General features: G+C 38.5%; 1 protein-coding gene across 1 annotated transcript in view; it reads left to right on the top strand.

Annotated features, from left to right (window-relative positions):
• The window catches only part of LOC119656157 (ceramide synthase 5), a 37,283-nt gene that overhangs the window by 4,509 nt on the left and 10,703 nt on the right, over positions 1-22,071 (top strand). The window lies entirely within an intron of this gene.

Genomic DNA, 22,071 nt, shown 5'->3' with positions numbered 1-22,071 from the left:
AGGCTTTCCTTGTAGACAGTTTGGTCCAGTTGAAAATCAGAATGCACAACACCACAATAGACGAAGAAAACCGTGAGCATAACCTTCGTTTTTAAGCGATTACTTTGCTGTTGCCTCGCCTTTGATACTATATCCACTCGATAGGTTATCATGGGATCATGGGTTTTTTTTCGAGCAAATTGTTACTTTTTGGGATCGAACCAGAAGCAAATGACTTATAAACGCTTTTTTGCGACATAGTCGGAAGGCCTTTTGAAACATTCCGCAGCCGAAAATTCATTTGCTAAACAACATTTCATTGTATTTCTTTACTTTACAAAATTAAACTTTACAGTGCCCAACAAAAAATAGTTCGCACTGCTAGTGTGAAAGAAAATCCCATTCAAAGGGGGTTTTTCGGGTTTATCATGAAAAAATCATTGGCGCAACAATCCACATTGGATCAGAGCCTTGAAGTGTATTAGAGCACTTCATTCAAGACCATACCGTACACTACAGTACACTGTAGGAGGCAATGTGGCATTGCGCTCGCCCGAGATTATTACCCTGATTTGACTCAGTTACTCATTCACAGTTGGGTCGACTGGTAGCCGACATCCAGTCACTATAACAAACCCCTCTGCCACTAGTGAGATTTAAACCGAGACCTTCCAATACGGCAGCCCTGCGCTCTAATCACTTGAGCCATCCAAGGACTTACAAGTAGAGTACAAAAAAATGTCGAAAATAAACATATACACAAACAATTTGTCAAACGTTGTTTTTTCATGAAAGTACACTGACACTCATACTTATAAACGCGCTGCATTATTCGTGCGCGAATCGCATCTGTATAGCTATTATCGGTTGTAATTTCGACCTTAGATAAGAGAAATTATCAACGGTTTCAATGTTGTATTCTCCTATCTTTATTGATTTCACTTGACCAGTCCTATTTGATGTTGTTGTTGCTTTGCTTTTTTTACGCTGGCTTTTCGAACATTTCTTATTACTAGTGTAAGAAACTTCCAATTACCTTGCACTTGTTAACCCATTTATCCTGAAATTTTTCCTTAAATCGGGTAATTGTATCACCTACAGCATTTATTTGTTTCAAGTTAGTTTTTGGTCGTTTCTATGATTTTAGAGCGAAGATTTTGGGAAGAAAAAGTGCGGTAAATGAATATGAAAGGGGCCTCTCCAGCTGTGAAAGTGCTGATCATTTGACCTTAAGCCATGATATTATCAAAAATTATCTAAAGCGGAATATTTTTAATTTCGCGTCAAATACAAGAAAGGACTGTCCAGGCTCCGTAGCGAATTTGCGCCTAACGTTGACGTGACAGTTTGGAAATCGCTTGGCGAACCTCTATCACATGCGAAAGCTTAATAAAGAGGTGTTAAAACCGTACTATCACTTTATATGCTTCGACTGGTCGGATGAAAAAAGGTTGGCACCAGCATGCCGACAATAAAGTACTTAGTTTACATTGACCTTCCTGACTTGAATCTAATAGAAAGGCTATAGGATATCATGGTTCAGGATATTCACGACGATTGTCACCATTTTAACAACATTGAAAAATTGAAAAGGCAATCAAGGATGCCTAGGTCAAAATTGAGCCTTGGCGTTGGTGTTTTTTTGTACCAATTAGTTAAAAGGAACGTTGGCAACCAATTCAATATTAAAATGGTTTATTATTGCTTTCCTCATAATTTCAATAAAACTTAAAAAAGGCATCGTATATGAACGAAAGAAACTAATGCTATAAGTGATAGGATTAACAGATTAAAAACAAATCGGAATAGATGCGTTATCTATGTCAGTACTTTCGGAAAAAAATTCAAGACAATTGAACAGTTCTAACAGTAATTATAAGAAGTGTTCAAAAAAAATACAGTGGGTCTATCATTTATGAACGCACTGTATCTAACCTTGCCTTCATTAATGTGCAACTTAAAGCCTCGCGCCGCTTGCTCGACCTGGTAGTTTGTACAGGTTATTCTTCCCATTATGTCGATATTGTTAGCATAGCATAGCACCGGTTGCGTGGACTTGATTCTGGCCTCTCGCATTTACATCAGAACCACGAATCACGTTTTCCAAGGCCAAGCTAATATAGAATCTCCCTGTTTACACAGTTGTTGATGGTGAAAAGTCTCGAGAGTGATGCCCTTATTTTTATCCGTCCTCGCACGTTGGCCAGGGTCAGCCTAGTTAGTCTTGTCAATTTAGTCGAAATTCCGAATTCCCCCATGGCTATGCGCAGTTTTACCCTGCCATGCTATCATATTTGGCCTTGAAACGGCCAGATGAATCCTCAGTTTGAAAAAAATGTAAATTGGAGAAAAACGCGTTTAAAGTTTTTTTTACCCTTTATTGAGTGTCCGAATGGCGCAAGTGGTCAGGAGAACCGAACCACACACTGCATTGCCGCCAGTGCGTCGCATTGAACGCACTCTCCATCGATGCACTAAACCACAGGCGACACATCTGTTCTTCACCACCGGTTGAAGTAAACCTGGCAACTGTTGAGCTTCTTTTCTAAACAGTTAAATCCAGCTCACGGCAACTACAGCGTCTACGATGGTGGGCTTACCGCGTACCTCTCCACTAAATATTTCCGTTTCTCCCTTGAGGGCAGGCCGGTCACTGTGTTCACGGGCCGCAAGTCCCTTACGTTCGTGCTTAAACAAGATCCCGACAAAGCGTATTCTCGCCAACTTCGGCGACTGAGCTTCATCAGCCAGTTCACTTCCGATATCAAACACTTTTTGAAAAGGACAAGGTAGTTTCAGACGCTTTGTCATGAATCTCGGACGTTACAGGCCCCGCGGTTTATTATACGCCAATCGCCGAGGCGCATAAGGATGACGTAGAGCCTGAGGGCAAACTCAAAGTTCAAGGAGTTTCCTATCTTCGGCTCAAACGAATACTTATTCTGCGAGACCTTTCACAAGGGACCTTGGCCATTTATTCCCACTGAATTTTGAAAAGAAGAAAGGCGTAAACTTCTAGGCCAGACAGTGCATCGCACGCCAGAAGTGTGAGATCAACAAGCTCGTAAAAAAGGAAGGCGTATTTCCTCAGTCGACCAAGTGCTTTCATATCATCCACCTGGACATCATTGGCCCTTTGCGAGACTCGCACGGTGATAAGTATTGTCTCAAAATTATCGACAGGTTTACTCAGTAGCCTGAAGCAATACCTCTGGTTGACATTACTGCACAATCATGTGTCAGGGCCAGCCATAATTATCACGAACCAGGGAATGCAATTTGAATCTTTCCTTTTCTCGGAGTTAGGCAAGCTACTGGGTTTCAAAAGCACAGGACCACTGCACATCAGCCGTATTCTAATGGGATGCTGGAACGATGGCAACGGACGCTGAAAGTTGTCCTAATGGCTCGCGTCGACACCGCCAGGGACCTTGAGACATGCTCCATCCTCTTCACTAGGGTGGATACTTCTCGGAAGCCGCTGCACCCACCATATGAGGACGCCTTTAAAGTCTTGGAACGACGGGAGCACTCCTACAAGCTCGATGTCCAAGGCGGGCCCAAATGGGTATCCTTGTAGAGACTGTAACAGTTCGCCAAACTGAGAGACGCTTCGACAAAGCGTCCGCGAAGCGTCAGATTCCCCGGCAACGCAGTTGCCAGGTTTTAGCTGGGACAGAGTAATGTGGCGTCACAGCGGAGATACAAACCACGCACTTCATTTTTGGCAGTGCGTCACATTGGGCGCACCCTCCGCCGATGCACTGAAGCATAGTCGACAAATCTTGCGGTCTAACATGCGGCCGGCGCAGAGCGGTACTTTCTTTTCTTGCCGTAACTGCCGCCGGGAGCAGCCGCATGTAGACAAAAGCTGCTTTACCGCCATACGCATTTGATAAATTGCATATTCAAACCAAATCGGTTGATTTGTTTTCGTTATCGGTTGCGCAGCTTTGTTTTCATAGAACCTGAATAAACCCTATAAAAACCAGGAAAATTAAGTTCAAATAAAAGAAAAGTGACGTGCATAGTTTCAAGTTTATATGCCATGCATTTGTAGAACCCATATCGCACACCTGAACGTTGCGATTGACCATCTTCACGACTCTCTTTTAGGCGAACAGATATCACTGTTTTATTGTAAACCATAGTCGTCGTTTTATATTTTATATTTGTTCTGTCTTGAACCCTTAGAACAAAGGTGTGATATTGTTGAAGATAAAATAAGGGCCATGTACCTTTCTTTTAGTCGATGCCTGAAACTTACGAGGTACCTCTTCTTTGTTTTTTTTTCATAATATGGAAAGCTATCAATAAGGCCGGGCCTACCGATATCGACCATATCGTATCAGGAAAATAGTCGGTTTTTAGAATATGAATGCTCGTTCTCTACAACTTAAGCGTGAGTTTCAACGTTAACAGCTGGACATTCTGGAGTTAAAGTTAACCTAGGGAGATCGAGTAATCGTTTGAGTAAATTTTATTGAGATTGAGTGGTGTTCGTTTGTAATCTAAGGAGTATTCAGAAGTTTTGCAAGCCTTTAGGGGGTTTGTCAACCACCCCTATTCGTAATCGTTGTCGTGTGTGTTTCTCCCCCTACTAGAACTACTTGGGAAGCGTGCTGTTCTCCTTTATAACCAAGATGGTTTCAAATTCATTTGGAAGGGAAGTCTTTATCAGCATGTCACGGTGGCTTGCCATTTCATCCATCAGGGGAGCTTTGCCCGCTTTTATGCAATTGATTATTATGTGTCCTTCCTGCCTCATACCGTTTCTCAGTATTTCAATTTCTATTTTGCTCTAATTTTTCACAGTCCACATTTATATATATGACCCATATCGGGGGGAGTCAGCTTTTCATTAGAAACGGGTTACTTCGCACTCTACTTTTAGTGAAGAGCGATTGATAGATCCTTATAAGATGTTTAATCCTGAATTTGTCATAGCAGCTACTAGACTAACAGTCTTCAATTTTCTAGTCAGGTATCGACTATTTTTCGTTTCGCTGTACAGGGGCAATAAACACTTTACGAGGACAACAGCATCAAATTGTTTCATTAAATCTTGTTAACAATTAAAAACCCTTGAATAACCGAATCGAGAAGGATGGTTTCACTATGGCCGAGCCTGGACTGTGCTTGTTAGCCAATCTTTTAAATTCAAACAATTGAAGATTATTGTTGCCAAAACAATACTAAATAATTGAAGAACATTGCTACAAAATATGGCGATCAAAAAAATGATTATTTCGAGGTTTCTCATTTCTTTGTTGCTCTTTTTTTTTTTGAGGACTTCAATCACCATAATTTTACAATGCAGATTATGTTTTTAGCTAGACAGAGTAGTATTTTCTTCCCACGGTTTGCGTGCCCCATTGATAGATTATGTAAGTAGATTTGTTGGCCCACCAAAGTGTAAAATGTATTTGCTGCAGGTGAATGGACGGGTTTAGGATTGGAATGAGATTCCATGACGTCTACATAGGCTATTTGCGTTTAGAAGGCCTTTAAAAGTTGGTTTATGTATTCGACTAATAATGAATGTTTTTATTACTAAAATATCTCGTTTTCATGAAAAAATGGCATTGAGGCCGGCATACTTAACTGCTATTATTCTCTTTTGTTTTCCTTCTTCGTTTTTATATTTCGTTGTTGAAGGGTATAGTCCTAATACGAAGCACTTTTCCATTCAAATTAAACATCAATCCTCAGACTTTCCTATATCTTGTTCTCAGAGCTAGGAAGTAGCGTCTATTAATTATTTTCAAAATCTCGGACATTCTGGTATGAAGTCTTGCTGATATGGGCTAATCATATTCTGGCCATATGCTACTCCTGTCTCCTTTCATATGCCTATGCACCAATTGTCGGGCGTTGATTCGTTGCTCTACTTTCAAGATTAATTGATAAATCGCCTGATCAAATTGGTATATTGCTATTGGTCATTTGCGGTTTTTGAATATATGGTTTGCATGAATGGTTTGCTCTGTAGTTTGATGGCAATATTAGTAGTCCATCGATTCGGTTAGCAGGATCTCTAACTCAGCAGGCTGATTGTCAAGTATTTCAATAAGATGTTCTATACATCTCCGGAAATTCGCTGGGATATTAGATTGCCTTCTTATCACGACAAGAAGCGCAATCTGGCCTATACTGTCACGTCTTGTTTACGCTTTGCTAAAACATCCGCGTCTGAAACGGCTGCTTTCTGTGTTTATTGGATTCATAGATTGATCGATTTTTCAAAGCCCTCTTCCGCTGTCAGTGAAGTTGCTTTCCAGCACGTCGAAGTTCTCGAGGAGAAAAATCCATAAAGGATTTTTATGGGTTTTTCTCCTTTTTTTCTGGCTTTAGTCCCAGGGTAAATTGTGATTGCTGCATCCAATGCGTTTCTGTGGTTATTGCGTTGTTCGTAATGTGCCCCGTCTGTATTAACCCTAATCTAGCTTGAAATCTCACATCAATAGGATAATGACCCGAGTGAATATTGACTTCCTACATTTTTTTATGTTCAAGAGGTTTGAGACGGGGCGGCGTGGACATCAATGTTTCGTTTGGGCTCCTTGAGAGCAGGGTGTCCGTGTGGGAATCCAGCTGTCATGAAGAGACTTAAGTCTTGACAATGGCATGCGCAACTTTGGGATTTTGTCGATTATCATTGTGGATTTTTTGTTGGTTGGTAGAAGAGTGAGAGGTTGACTCTTCGATCGAAAAATCTGAAAAAACATGGAGATGGAGAATCTAGATTTTAAAACACATCTCATAACGATTCCTCTTCAAATAAAGTTAATAATAGTATATTGCTAATATAAAAAGCGAATATGGCTTCACCGTTTCGTACCAGGGCAGAGGCAAGTGGTCAGATGCTCTCTCACCTCTGCCCTGAGAGCAGCGTGACCGAAGCGTTTCGCAGATGTTAATTGCTCCAATATATTGGGTTGGGGAAAAAGAAATGTCGTATTTTTTTCAATAGATGGCGACACTTAAAGATATCTTGTGTTGTACTTATCGGATCGGGTCATATATATACCATTTGAAGACGACAACCTGCGTTACAAGTGTCTCTGACAGTGTTGTGATCGTACATTTCAGTCTCAAGTTATAGTGCGTCAAAAATGCAGTCCAGCAATCAAGAAATTCGTCATATTTTACGTTTTTATTACCTGAGAGGCAAAAATGCAACGAAGGCGGCCGAAAAAATTTGTGAGGGTTATGGGCCTAACACTGTAACGATTCCCACAGCGCAGCGTTGGTTCGATCGATTTCGTTCTGGTGCAGTGGATGTCAAAGATACACCCCGTACTGGTAGGCCAATCGTCGTAGAAACCGATAAAATCGTCGAAATCATCCAAGTAGACCGGCATGTGAGTATTCGCTCGATTGGCCTGGAACTGGGTATGGACCATAAAACCGTTTGGAACCATTTGCACACGAGTTGACGCAAAAAAATCTCTTGGACCGAATCAACGCCTGCGATGCACTGCTGAAACGGAACGAATTTGACCCATTTTTGAAGCGGATGGTGACTGATGATGAAAAGTATAATAGATCACGTACGAGAATCTCAAGCGAAAAAGATCGTGGTCAATGCGCGGCGAGCCGGCCCAAACCATCGCCAAGCCCGGATTGAGGGCCAGGAAGGTTTTGCTGTGTGTTTGGTGGAATTGGAAGGGAATCATCCACTATGAGCTGTTCAACTATGGCCAGACCCCCAATTCGGTCCTCTAATGTGAGCAACTCGACCGTTTGAAGCAGGCGATTGACCAGAAGCGGCCAGAATTGGTCAATAGGAATGGTGTTGTGTTCCACCAGGACAACGCTCGGCCTCACACATCTTTGATGACCCGCCAGGAGCTACGGGAGCTCGGATGGGATGTCCTATCGCACCTACCGTGTAGTCCGGACCTGGCACCAAGTGATTACCATCTCTTTCGGTCCATACAAAACGCTCTTGGTGCTAATAAGTTGGCCTCAAAAGAGGCTTGTGAAAACTGGCTGAGTTTTTTGCAAATAAGGAGAGGGGGGGGGGGGGCTATAAGAGGGGCATAATGAAGTTTGCGAACAAAACGGCCCATATTTGACTTAAATCGGATAATTCTAAGTATGTTAAATGAAGCGTCAATCGTTCGATCACAAATATGACATTACTTTTTCCCCAACCCAATATAATTCGCAGAGTATGACATGACTACGAATGTGTGTAGATCCGTCCATACTTTGGGCGAAAGCTTGGCCAGAGCTGAAATATTTTGTTTGAGGATTGAGGGATCCTAAGTCCGCATCCACTCGATGTCCGCCCCAACCAAATGAGGAGCAACTTACTCTCACTTTTTTTAGTCCACGGATCTCTCAATCCTCAAACAAAATATTTCAGCTTTGGCTTACAGTTTTTGAAATTTCTATCTGGGACATTATTTGAGAAGCGTGCACTTCTCTCCCATTGTTCTCTTCGCATAGTTCTAGAGAGATCCACTTATCGATCATTGTACGATTTGATGCCAACTTTTCTGGTATCGTTATTTCAGAGCGCTTAAAATTGAAAATTTCTGTATTTAAGTAAGAGAAAGTGCCTAGGATGCCGTCGTCTCAGTTTATTTTGACGGTCTTTATTATTTATAGCATTTTCACCTGAAATGAACGACATTCCAGATGAAATTAACAATTTTCCAAATCTAATTTACGGTTCTCACGATGAAGCAAACATTTTTCCGAATGAAATTCACGACTTTTCAAGTGAAATTGACATTTTTCTCAAACAAATTAAAGACTTTCCAAATGAAATTTTTCAAATCAATTTAACGTCTTCAAATTATTACGCAATCTAAAAAATATGATTAGAAGGTGACTTCATTCGAATTGCAACATACTTTATGTTATATGAAACGTGTGAGACTTATTAATGTAATTCTTCTCCAGTCGGTGCAGATATAAATAATTAGATGCAGCATAATTTCAAATTTAGTCCTGCAAGTTTTAATATCTTTCTGATTTCGTTGCCTCAGTGAATTTAAGCATTCTCCATTATGATTAATGCTTCTTCCCATGACGAATCTAATTTGGAATTTGGATCCAACTCTGGTAAAAATATATTGTTGGAATTGCAACTAGCGTCCAGGTGTTTCGCGCAAAATTACAATCTAACTAGTATTTCCTACGCAGATTTAAAATGAGGAGGAGCCGAGCAGTAATAATAAACTACGAGTTGCTAACTCAATGCTGTTTTAATTTGGCCTTATAAGTATCTAGAATTGATCCAACTAGACTTCCCTAAAAACACTTTTAATTGAAGAAATCTTTAACTTTTTATTATTTGCTGGTGTCGTTGCCAAGTTAACTAGTTTGGTATCATTCTAGATTCTAGTAGGGCACATGTGGAATTAAATTTGACCCACTATATCTTTCTTAATAACATTACACTTTCCAGTATGTTGCTCCATATTAACCTATATTACCACAAACTTTTACGGATCTAGGATGAACTTAAGGCGGTATTCTCAGTAAATTCAATTAAAAAAAATCAATTTCATTTGAGCAGATATAATGGAGTATCGGGTGGGTATTTTCTGAGAAGTAATTGACCTTTTCGGATCCTTGCACTCCTCCCATTTGTAACAAAAGTCAAAACTAATATCTTTTCGGAATGTACTAATCGAGACCTTTCATTTGATACCTTACAAAGCTATATTTAATGAAAAAAAATTACATTCCTCTTGTATGGTGTATTTAATAATATAATTATAAATTCCAGAATATTTTTGACATTCTTGCTTCGGAAAGAGGCCACAATTTGAATGATATTTGCAATGACTTCATTCGGAGATTTGAAGCAGTTCTTTATGGTGTTGATAAATGAAAGTGAAAAAAATATCAACCGAAAAATCCGGTTCGATTATAAAATTGGTGACAGTCTGATGCTTTTTATTACTTGGCAAAAAAAACTAACCAAAACAGATCCATTAAAATAACAAGAGCTGCTACGCTGGGAATTAAATTCTGCTGGAAATTTGCTATCAATTAATCAAAGATGTTGCCAAGGAATTTTAATAGCAAATGTAACATTATTTAGGTCATGCGTTGGGTTCATTTGTACAAAGTCTCACCGACAATAATTTGCTGATTTTAAAATCTAATCACGAAATCAACAATTAGAGCATTGGAGTTAACTGAAGTATTTATAAATTACGATTGAAGTGCTTTTTGGTTACATGCGTTCGATTGGGAATCAGATAAAAATCATAAAATTTGTTGAGTATTTGAAGGTGTTTCTGAACACCAGGTGCTTGGAAGCAATGGTAAACGTAGCACTCATTCTCTTAGCTGTTATCAAATACTGATAATACTTTGGGAGAGATAAGAACTAAATCGCAAGTTGGAATTACAACAAAAAGGAAGATTACTGGCAACAACGGTGAAATGAGATGGGGCGAATAGTATAATGCGTAGGTTGTGAAGACATTGACCGCGTAAATTATGAGGTAATTTTAATGCGAGTCACAAAAGCAAACAGGAAAAAATAATTTGATAATTTGAATATAGAATCTGAACCATAGGCATCAGACGATCATTCACATTTTCTTTTAAATTGCATCGTGGTCGCTACGATTTATTTTGAAAAGTAGAGATTGGGTATTTGGTCGAAAGCTTACACAGAAAGTATTCTCTACCAAATTGTTTTTTCGATAATTTGATGGGAATATGAGAAGTGCGCGTCAAAAATAAGCTATCCATTTTTTACGACGAAATCAAAAATTCAGAGAAAGGTAGGATTATTTGGCTGGGATGGGGATTTTCGTCCAACGGAATTATTTCATTTTTATGGCATTCAAATAATTCAGGAGAACTTTAATGTTTGTCTTAAGACTTTATCTAATTGGGTAATTAGTTTATCTTTTTCTCTTCTCTGATAATTTCACATTCAAAAAAATTCTGGTATTTCTGTGATTATTATTGCTGAAATTTTGATCGTACACAGAGTTTTACAATGAATGGGACGGATAACAATCTGGTTGTACATGATGCGGGGACCTGAGCAATACGGGATTTTCTTTTTAAAGGTTTTGTGAGAAACAAAACGAGAATTCACGAAAGTCACGAAAATTGGTAAGAGTGTATAATCTGTTGTTTCCTTTATATACAGCAAGTGGCGCCATTTTGTGTTAAGTTTAAGGGGGCCTCCCCATACATGTGAATGGAGGGTGCAAATTTTTTTTTCATAAAATGTGGCCATGTGGGGTATCAAATGAAAGGGCTCAATTAGTACTTTCCGAAACTAGTTCCATATTTGATATCGGGTGAAACGTAGAGGAGTGGGGGCTCAAAATATGACCCCCAAAAAGTGAAACGGGTCTCGTTCTTAGAACCTATCCAACCGAAAAATCTGAAAAAAATCACAGTGGTGTACGAAATCTAGGCTTCAAATAGACCCGGTTCCGATATCTGCACAAATAAAGTTGATAACAGTATATTTCCACATTTTAGAAATTTGCCCGGCAGCCCTCTTTATGTCTATCCTAGAAGTACATAGCATGGGTGTAAGGGATAATATAATGCATAATTTGGTCAAGTTTGAAGAAAATCCAACTATTATTAACAAAGTTATAGGGGGTGAAACTTTGCCATTTTTTGTGAATTTCGTGCATTCTACAACCTGTATGACGTCATCATCACATATCAATTCATCAATACACAACGAAATGAGTTCTTATGAATGGAGTCATATGTATATGCGTGCTAATGAAGTTTACGGCTAGTGTCTAATTCATTCAGATAGATATATTTGTACATTAAACCATATACGTACTATACGTACTATATGTGTACATATGTATGCTTTTGATCACGAAGTAAATCGGAAATATGGATACGACCAATTTATATACGAGCATATATATGTCCAGTATTCGGAAATAGGCAGTTCGTTTGTTTAAGGTGAGGATAATATCTGTGGCTGTAATATGTACGTATGTCTTGTAGTTTGGAAAAATATGAAGGATTATGTTGGATTTGTGGCTATATACAGATAGAAAAATGTGCGTTGAAGTTTCTTACATAACATGACCACAAAACCTTTCTACCCAAAGCCCGAGCTTCCGGTATTCCAACTTGTTTCACTTTTCCCAAAGCCTCAATTTAGCTGCCAGTCTTCTGGAGCAGGCTTATCTGACTGCCTGGTATTTGCCCAATTGTTTACGATCACTTCTGGACGATCACCGAATCTAGTCGGCTAGTCTATGTTTTTATACAGTCGACGTTGTCATAAAACTTTTCTTATTACTGGTTATGAGTCTTTTCATTCAATGCAGTGCGTCTGATAAATTTCTTTTAGATTATAAGGAACCTAGAATTGAATTATTTTCATAGCTGACTTACGTTTATGTTGAACCCATGCGTATCCTTCTTCCTTTTATCTTACATATAGTTTTAATTTGATTATCTAATTTATTAGTTCGCACACTCAATTTGATGACTTTGAAGAAGTCAAAGGACTTGATGACCGGCTGACCATTTCAACTGATACTTTCTGGCAATTACTCGTCGGAAAGATTTGTAATATGCCTCCCAATGGTTATTTCATTTTTGCACTTGCAAAAACAACCTGCCTTATGGAAAGCTTTACACCAATATTACCCGTTGATTGTTGTCTTGCGCCTCAAATATCTGTTGAAATTACTTGAGGTGCGCACCAATTAAATAATATCGAAGTGAAACCGTTCATGGTAATTATCGAACATCATGAGGTTCGAAAAAACATGGAAGTCAGCTAGGAATACTATCAAAAAAGTGGGATTCATATGCAACCTTCGGAGTCATCAGGCCTCTCAAACGGTTAATCAAGCGGGGAACTTGGTTTTGGAATGACAATGTCCAAATTAAGACTCGTGAAAATTTAAATGAGGTGGTATTCTATAATTGACGTCGTTTGCGATCGATATATTAATGAATGTTTCAAATGCAAAGTCTACTGATGTTGGTTGATTATGAAACAGTGTACGTCGCTTCGCGATTATTGAGATGAAGATGTACTGGATTAGGGAAATGAGGACATTGGCGATGGATATGGCGTTGCATTTATCGTGGAGAAAATACGAAAAGATGCCTTCTATGATGTGGCTGTGTTATCCGCGCCACAATAGCTCAATATGAAATTTTATTTAACAATTGAGGGAGTTTATTGTTGAGTATGCTGGAAGTCCCGAGTCCATTTGGTGACGGACCGGACCACTTGCGAAGCTACTTACTTCCCCTTAACCCAAAAAAGAGGAGCCCGTGGACAACAAAATAGGAAGTAAGTTGCTTCCCAAGTGGTCCGGGCCGTCACTAAGTGGGTGCGGACTCAGGACTCCCAGGATGCTGGTTGTTTAGGTTCTGAACTTATGACGGGTTTCACTTAAATATAATTCGTACCCATTACGTGTTTCCGATTGTATTTAAATGGAACGATTACCATCAGTCATTACTTTCGGTCACGTTGCTCCTAGGGCAGAGGTGAGGCAGCGTGTTATGAGTTGTCTCTGTCCTGGACGAAACCGTCAGTCAGTTGGTTCGTTCTTAATGGATGGAGCCCTAAATAATTAAATAAATAAACTTGATGATAAATCGGCCCAATTGGAGAGAAACTGTTTCCCACATTTTGGTTCGCGGATTCCCGGTTTTGAGCAGCGCATTTTTTCTTCCTTCCAAGAATGAAAACTAACAGTTTCGTCCAGAGCACGGGGAACCCATCTGATGCTGCCTCACCTCTGCCAGTGCGAACCAAAATGGTTTCCAAGCATTGTTCACCCCCTCATATGTATTCACCACCACAATAACCTGGACGAAAACCTAGCTCAAGCCAAAGTAGAAATATCGATATGCTCGACTTGTTTAGCATCGATTAGTATTTATCGATATTCTTTCAAACTGAAGTCGTTAACCTAAATAGAATGTAACCCAGATCTTTTGAAATTTTATCATAATCTTTTTCTCCGATAATGTTCCCCAATGGATAATTTATTAATATGAGCTATACATTTTTATTGTGCAATAATTGCCAAGGACTAATTTGATCTGTTGAGTCATTGAAAAACAAAATACAATCAATGCGCTCCGGTTAATATTTCGGTATCGTGTTTCACGTGTGTTTATGTCTCTTCAACACGCTTTCCTAGTTTTTTTGTGAGAAGTGGCATTTTGTCTAAAAGAATGCAAGGAGAACTTTTCAAAGTTCTAATAGTTTTTACTAAGTAAAAATAGAAAAGGGCAAATAAGCGCGAAAAGAGTCCTGAAACTGATATTAAGTAGAGCTATCATTTTCTCAACATAGGGATCGTGAGGATAACGTTGAAGCAATTCAACTTTCGAAATGAAATAGAAACAAGTCGAAAAACAGAAACTCGGTAATTCAAGTATGAACGCTTTTGTGTATTTCCCGTATAAGAATATTTGGGAGTAAATCTGCTCCATTTGTATACTTAGCTCCTATTTTTTATGCATTTAGTATGTCAGATTATTCACTTTAATGTAATACAGTTGAACCTTGATAATTCGAACTCGGATAATTTGAACTTTTCTTTTGCTCCCTTGCTATAGCAATTATGTTAAAGAATCGTGGATAATTCGAAAGCTTTTTGAATAATTCTAAGTATGTTAGAAAATATTTCAACTTTGAATTTTATTTGGAGTTTGTATGAAAAGGATTCCAAAAAATTCGAAAAACTGGATTTTCTTGAGATCTTTTCGTTCAAATGTTTAGCTTATTTTAAATTTTTTTAGGTTGTGCATTTGTCCATAGCCCAAAGCGATTAGGTTATAGAATGCCAACTTTAGAGGAAAAGTCGCATATGCCTTCTCCCTGCGGCAACGTGAAAACTATTCGACGTTTTCTGCTTAAAATCAAATTGAAATTTAAGCGCGATGGAACAGGTGAAAATATACGATAAAGTAAAGTATGCAAAGTGTTATGCCATTAGATAAATTATCTACTATGAGTAATCTTTATAGTACGTAAACTTATCTATTATCAGTATATCTAAATATATCCATATACAGTCGTTGAAACGCATAAGTGGACAAAGAGTGGTTCACGTTTTGAGCATGTTTTCTTGTACCAATTTATCAATTTTTTTTAAATTTATATGCATCTTTTAGATAATGAACAGATCTTTCAAGAGAAGTATATAACATAATATATATTTACTAAAATTCCCTATAAAAAACGTAACAAAACATAAGTAAAAATTTAAGTCAAACAAATAATCGAACAAACGCTTCAAAAACGGGATTCTTATATTTTGAAGCATTTCTTTTTGCTTTTATCACTACTTCTAAGCGCCGGGGTAGCGAGCGAATGAGATTTGCACAAAATTTTGAAGAAATATTCCTTAACAGCCTCCTTAAACTTCTCTACTTTTTTAAATCTTAATTTCGGTGTCAATTTTTCCCAAGCGTGTTCAATAACCTTCAGAACTGGGGACGGCGAAGATGTTTTCAGAAATTTCGGGCAATTATAGATGAGCAACATTTCAGGAACATAGGAAATGTGCCTCGGATCATCGTCCTGATAGAAGGCTCCTCAGCACTTTGCCTCACATTTGGTTATAAAGTGTGTACATATTGAAATCTATCCATTTTACCGTCTATAAAATATTAGGTTGTTGCACATCAAATGGCCGATTTGGCAATCAAGTGAAGTTAGTTGCGATTTTGCTGTATCAAACCACCACCAGTTGGTGCTGTTGGTGTCGGATAATGAAATATAAATACTGCTACATTTAATCAAGGAGTCATTTCAGTTTTGACCATCGTTGTGATAACAGTGAATAAAAACGAACAAGTCGGGAAACCGGAAGCTGGATGCTTCAGGTACGAAAGGTTTTGTGTATTTCTTAGTACGTAGCACGTAATATATCCGTATATTATGTGAGAGTATCCACTTTCGGGTGATATTGACATTCATAATCTTCAATTTTCAAAGAAGCAACAAATTTGAGGTATTATAACTTTGTTAGTAATAGTGCGATTTCCACCAAACTTGGCAAGATCATGCTCTATATTATAGCCTATATCACTGCAAAATTTCATGGTACTAGGATGAACATAAGGGAGGTTTCTAACCAATTACAAAAAAATTCTAGTAATATACTATTATTAACTTTATTTAAACAGATATCGGCATGGAAGGTATTTCGGAGCTCAGGTACCATATAGTGGCACCCTCCTGATTTTTTTCAGATTTTTCGGTACGGTAGTTTCTGAGAATGGCCCCCTTAAAGAAGTGATCACTTTCAAGCCCCCGCGCTCCCCACTCTTCCAACGAATGTCAAAACTAAGGTCGGCTTTGAAAAGTACTAATCAAGACCTTTAATTTGATACCCGACATGACTATATTTGATGAAAAAAAATTGTACACCCCCCTTTTGCATGTATGGGGACCCCCCCTTAAATTCAACGTAAAAGGATGTAATTCACTGTATGCGTGAGCGTTCATAGTTCCCACCTTTCTATCAAATTTGGTGTCAATCAATATAACCGTCTCCGAGAAAAATGCGTGTGACGGACAGACAGTAAACCGATTTTAATAAGGTTTTGTGTTTACACAAAACCTTAAAAACTTATAATTTAATACAAATAAGCATGTGCAAAACAAAGAGCACTCTTTGCCCCATTACTTGTTTGACTATTATTACTTCCGAAATTTGAATTTGAATAATACCAAGTTTCCCATTGGCCCCTTCGATCCCGGCTGTACTTCAGTTCGACTTTACTAACATTGAGTCTTTGATTGCCGCAAATTTGCACAAAATTGACAATGTTGACCTTTTATAACTTTGCTGGTAACAGTACGATTCCCACCAAACTCCATCATACCCAATATCATAGACAATATTACTGCAAAACTTTATGATTCTAGAAAGAATTTAAGGGGTTTTCCCATAAATTTCTAAAAAATGTACTAATATATTATTATTAACTTTATTTAAACAGTATGCCAGTATAAAAAATATTTTGAGGCCTTTTCTGGTTTTTTCGGTTAAGTAGTTTTTGGGAACGGGATGATGAAAGAAATGATAGTTTCCCAGCTCCGCAATGCACCCTTTTGCTTGAAATGTCAGAATTGAGGCCGGTTTTTGGAAAGTTTCACTTGATGCCCCACATAATTATATTCGGTGAACCCAATTAACCTCAACGTAGAACGGTCTTACTCACCGCATGCGAGGAGATTCAGAGTTCCCATCTTTTCATCAAAATCCATATCAATAGGACGAACAGAGTAAATAAAGTTTTGTTTTACACAGTAGTCATATGAGGTAACAAATGAAACGCCTCCATTAGTACTTTCTGAAGCAGGTCTAAGTTTTGACGTTGATTGTAAAGGGAGGGACGGAAAAGTTAAAAAGCGTTTATCTAAGTGGGAGTCCATTCTCAGGAGCTCAGAAAATCATGATGATAGCATAGCGTACTTTAGCATACTTTTATTTGTTGCACGATGTGCAATACATCTTCATTATTATCTAGTCACTCCATAATTTAAGTATTATTTTATTAAAGAAAATCCATCCTTTTTCAGATATATGACTGGGTCCCCATTCTACATGAACCCACTGTTCATGTCTAATGAGTACGTTTATGTATCAAATATGAACGGAATTCATTTTTCAAAAAATGGAATGCTAGGAGTGGGTGAGCAGGTATCTTCTACAGTTGCCTAGGAAAGTGATGATCCCAACATCAATCCTCTTATGTCTATTTGATGAAATCATGACCGAGAGATAGGCAGATGTCTCTGTTGAGCAAAGAACCATTGCAAATTGTTTGACCATGGAGGAGGTGAATCCCATTGAAGTTTTGCGACGCTTATGAGCACAGTACGACCAAAAACCATAGCGAACGACAATCGCTTTTCAGTCGTACAGATTGCAAATTTGTAAACGGCGAACGACAGAGGAAACTGCGTCGAATTTGGGGTTGTGTCGTTCAGAATGACTATTTTGGGTCGCGTGACCATTCTCTAATTTACTTGGATTCAATAGATGGCCCAAATTCAAGGAATTCACTTTCAAAATGTAAAAGGGTTCTCTCCACAATATCTGATTGTTTTCCGGAACTGTGAAAGAAACTCAAAAGGTGGAGAACTTGGGAATGCGCGTACAGCAGAAATGAGTAAAACAGACTTTTTTAAAAATCATGAAATGAAAATTCAAAGAAAAAAGAAAAATTATATGACAATATATTTAACCCAGAATGCCAAAGACAGGCGAAAACTTGGGAAGCAATTTTTCAATTAGTTGAGTGAGGCTGTGGTTTTTCTTGTTACATTTTTTTAAACTGGTTGGCATGATTGTGAAAAATCTATCCGTTCGATTTGGCTTAAATTTTGAGAGATTGTTGTACCAGGATTATGCATTTTTCTTTTTCTTTTTTGGTTTTTTTTCACCTGATATTCGGGATTCTAGTATGGGCTAAAGCGGCTATCTTATACTTAAATATTCACTTTGAATATCCTTTTCCAAAGCTCCAAGAACTAAAAAGTAACAGCCGAATTACCACCATGTCGAGGATAACGAATTAGATTTTTTTGTATGATTCAATATGTACACTTTCTCGTCTGAAAAGAATTTAAGGTGCAAATAAATGTTTCTATCAAAAAAACGCTTAAGGGGGTCATCCCGTATGTCGGATTCGCGCAGTCGAATTTTTTTTTGGCACCAATTGTATCTAGATATAGTGCAGAATATGTGAGTGATTTTTTGATATTCGGAGTCGGTCGGAAATTATAGTGTTAAACACGTGATAACTCACATGTCAGATTTATGTCGATCGCCGTAATAAAGCTCGTATTTATCGATCCGAATGGCTTCGATAAAAGGACAGAAATTGAAGCCAAGACTGTACATGTGTTTCTTGAAGAAACCTAAGGTTTATGGATTAGGTATAGCAGATTAATGGTCAGTTAAGGTTTTATGGCTAAAAATCGCATTCTGCTTTTTAAATGCGTTTTTCTCGAAACTGCATGTTGAAAATCGGCTGGCACCATAGCCCAAAATCTATCCAACGAAATTCTTTGAAATTTTCACGACTTATTCAGAACATATTTCTACGGTTCGCAAACTGAGATAATTGCGATTCGTTCAGTAGTTTTTTTTATTCATTGAAGAGGCCGTGAAAATAACACCAAAATTCACAAAAAAAAGTTCAACGCGGCACCAAAAATTTAGTTTTTAATATTTTTTAATAATCCTAGTTTGCGGACTGTAGTTAAGTCTGTACGTTAAAATGAGATCGGGGTGAAAAATATTACTATGCACGCTCAAGAAATTAATAAATCTATGGTGAATAATTCGTATTTGTATCTTTATCCAATAAAAGCCAAAAAAAAAACGACCTTCATACGGGATGACCCCCTTAAAAATTTGTTAAAAAATACCAGACGGTCCCCTTAAGTCAAGTTACGACTCTCGTAAACGGTACTAATTTGTTCATGATTGTATTTTCTATGATTACTCCTCCCAAAAAGGTCCCTGTCTATGCCGCGGCTTTGTGTATTCAGTCTTATTTTTCCTAGGATATCATGCTGCATCTTCAGCATGGTGTAAATGCCCGATAATGTTTTTCGTCACTGTTTCAAAATCCAATGCATAAAAAATTCTCTATAACTCTTTCTGATCAGCACCACAACTGTCTTTTCGATTACGATTTTCACATAATCCTAGTTTGGTGATCACTTTGTAGATGTGCAGTTTCGTCTTCCAATGTATGGGAGAACCGAGTAGTAGTTTTGTTCGTCAGCTGGATTCTTGTCTTTATTTCGTGAATTTCATTTGCGGCTTTTGATATCTCACTTCACAGATATGTGAAATTATCAGCGTTTTAAAAATTGTATTCACCAATAATAATACTTACTTGTGTTATAACATTTGTTTTCGTTTCCACATATGCGATGTCTAGTTTGCTTCCCTGCCATAGTAACGCCTACCAGTGTCGCTTTTGTATCAAGAAAAGATTGAGACAATGCTAATATTATCGGGCTTAAATACTAGCGCCCCTCTGGTATCGATGAAAATTTTTCATCTTTAATTATTCAAGTGAATGATTGAAAACCAAGGCCCTCAGCCAATACTCTTGTTTTAACCCTATTTGAGTGAAATACAGGGTGCGGCAGCATAACTTCCTTTTTTCAAAACTCAATAAAAACTATTGTATGCATCGGCAAATATTTATTTATTTTTTATAATGTAGGTACATGTCTGAAGTTTTTATTTACATTGTTTTGAAGATCAAATCTGTTAGGTGACGTCCCCCATTCTCCATATATTGCGTAAACCGATTTTCGGCGTTTGTCATGACTCTTGTTAGCATAGCAGGTGTTACGTTGGCAATTTCTTCTTGGATGTTGGTCTTCAAATCTTGTAGGCTTCTTGGAGGGTTCACATAAACATGGGATTTCAAAAAATCACAAGGGGACAGATCGGGAGAGCGTGCCGGCCATTCGAAATCGCCTCTAATTGAGATAAGGCGCTCTGGAAAGTGTTCCTTCAAAAAAGCCATCGATGCTCTTGAAGTGTGTGCTGTTACACCGTCTTGTTGGAACCAAGTGTCCCCCAAATCCAAATTTTCTAGTCGTGGGAAAAAAAATTCTGTAGCATGTTTACATACCGGTCCGAATTCACTGTCACTGTAACCTCATTTTCCTCAAAAAACCAGGGACCAATAATTCCAGCTGAGGAAATTGCACACCACACTGTGACTTTGGGTGAATGCAAAAGCTTTTGATGCAATTCTCGAGGGTTGGTGTCAGCCCAGTAGCGCATGTTTTGTTTGTTAATCGACCCACACAAATGAAAATGGGCTTCATCGCTAAAAAAAACAATAGCACCCTCGGGAACGACATCAAGAAGAAGCTCACACGCGTTCATCCGAGAATTGAAGTCACGTTCTGAAAGTTCCTGCACTATCGCCATCTTATAGGGATGAAAATGAAGATCATCATGAAGAATCCTTCTCACTGAACGATCGGATAGTCCAAGGGCAGATGCGTGTTTGCGCGCAGAACGCCGTGGCGATCGCAACATTGACGCTCTCACTGCTTCAATGTTCTCAGGTGATCTAACGGGCCGAGGGACTCCAGTTCTTCCTTTTGTCGCACTTGCAGTTTGTCTGAATGTAGTGACCCATGTAACAATTGATTTGCGGTCTGGGACGGGAGCCAACGGGGCTAAATTAAAGCGATTCCGAAATGCACGCTGTGTTGCAATAACCGAACATCCGCTTGAAAAGTAAACCTGAACGGCAAAGGCACGCTTCTCACTATTCCAACGCATGATGGCGACTGAACCGTGTCGGGACGAAACTTTACAGTACGAACAAGACCACTAGCGCTCCGCTATGACATCAACTAACTGAGTGGCGCGCACTTTAAAAAAGGAAGTTATGCTGCCGCACCCTGTAGATTAGAGTGTTTTCAACCCGTCCTTGAGCCATTGTGGCTGTGATCGTCGATTTTATGTATCGAACTAGCTTCACTTGATATTCGCCAACCAGATTTTCAGTGTAAGGTCTGCGAGTCTTCTCCCAAATTTCCGGCGATGAAAACCATTGTGCACACTCACTCGTCTGATATTGTTCGCCGCAAAGTAATTGAGAGTCTTTCTTCTTCTTTTACTTTAAAAAAATCTATTGGCTTCCCACGTTAGGTCATAGCATTTGCCTTTCTTCGCCCTGGAAGACCTTTGTATTTGCCGGAAGGATTTTACCGCTATGAGTTCATTCTGGAGACGACCGGTGTCGATATATTTGACAGTGTTGGTCTTTTTATCCATGATTTGGTTAGAGGTCTTGTTATCCGGTGATGTCCAAACAATATCTAAACTTCATTCTGGAACAGCGAATCTATAATTGCTTCGTATCTATCATCTGTTAAACTTGATTAGCCAGACTTTAAAAAATTTAGTGCTTATTTCGAGCGCTTACAATAGTTCGTTGATGGGTTTGTGAGCTAAAACTTAGGGTTTCCGTTTTCTTGTCAACTATAAGTTCAACTTCAAACTTCGAGTTTCCCCATATTTTTTCCACTCTTGAAGACTGTATTCGATTTCACATTACGGGGCCTTGTATTAG

Source organism: Hermetia illucens, chromosome 4, assembly GCF_905115235.1.
Source record: "Hermetia illucens chromosome 4, iHerIll2.2.curated.20191125, whole genome shotgun sequence".
NCBI classification, from domain to species: Eukaryota; Metazoa; Arthropoda; class Insecta; order Diptera; family Stratiomyidae; genus Hermetia; species Hermetia illucens.
Note: the sequence above shows the minus strand (reverse complement) of the source record. Positions and strands in the feature narration are given on the sequence as shown.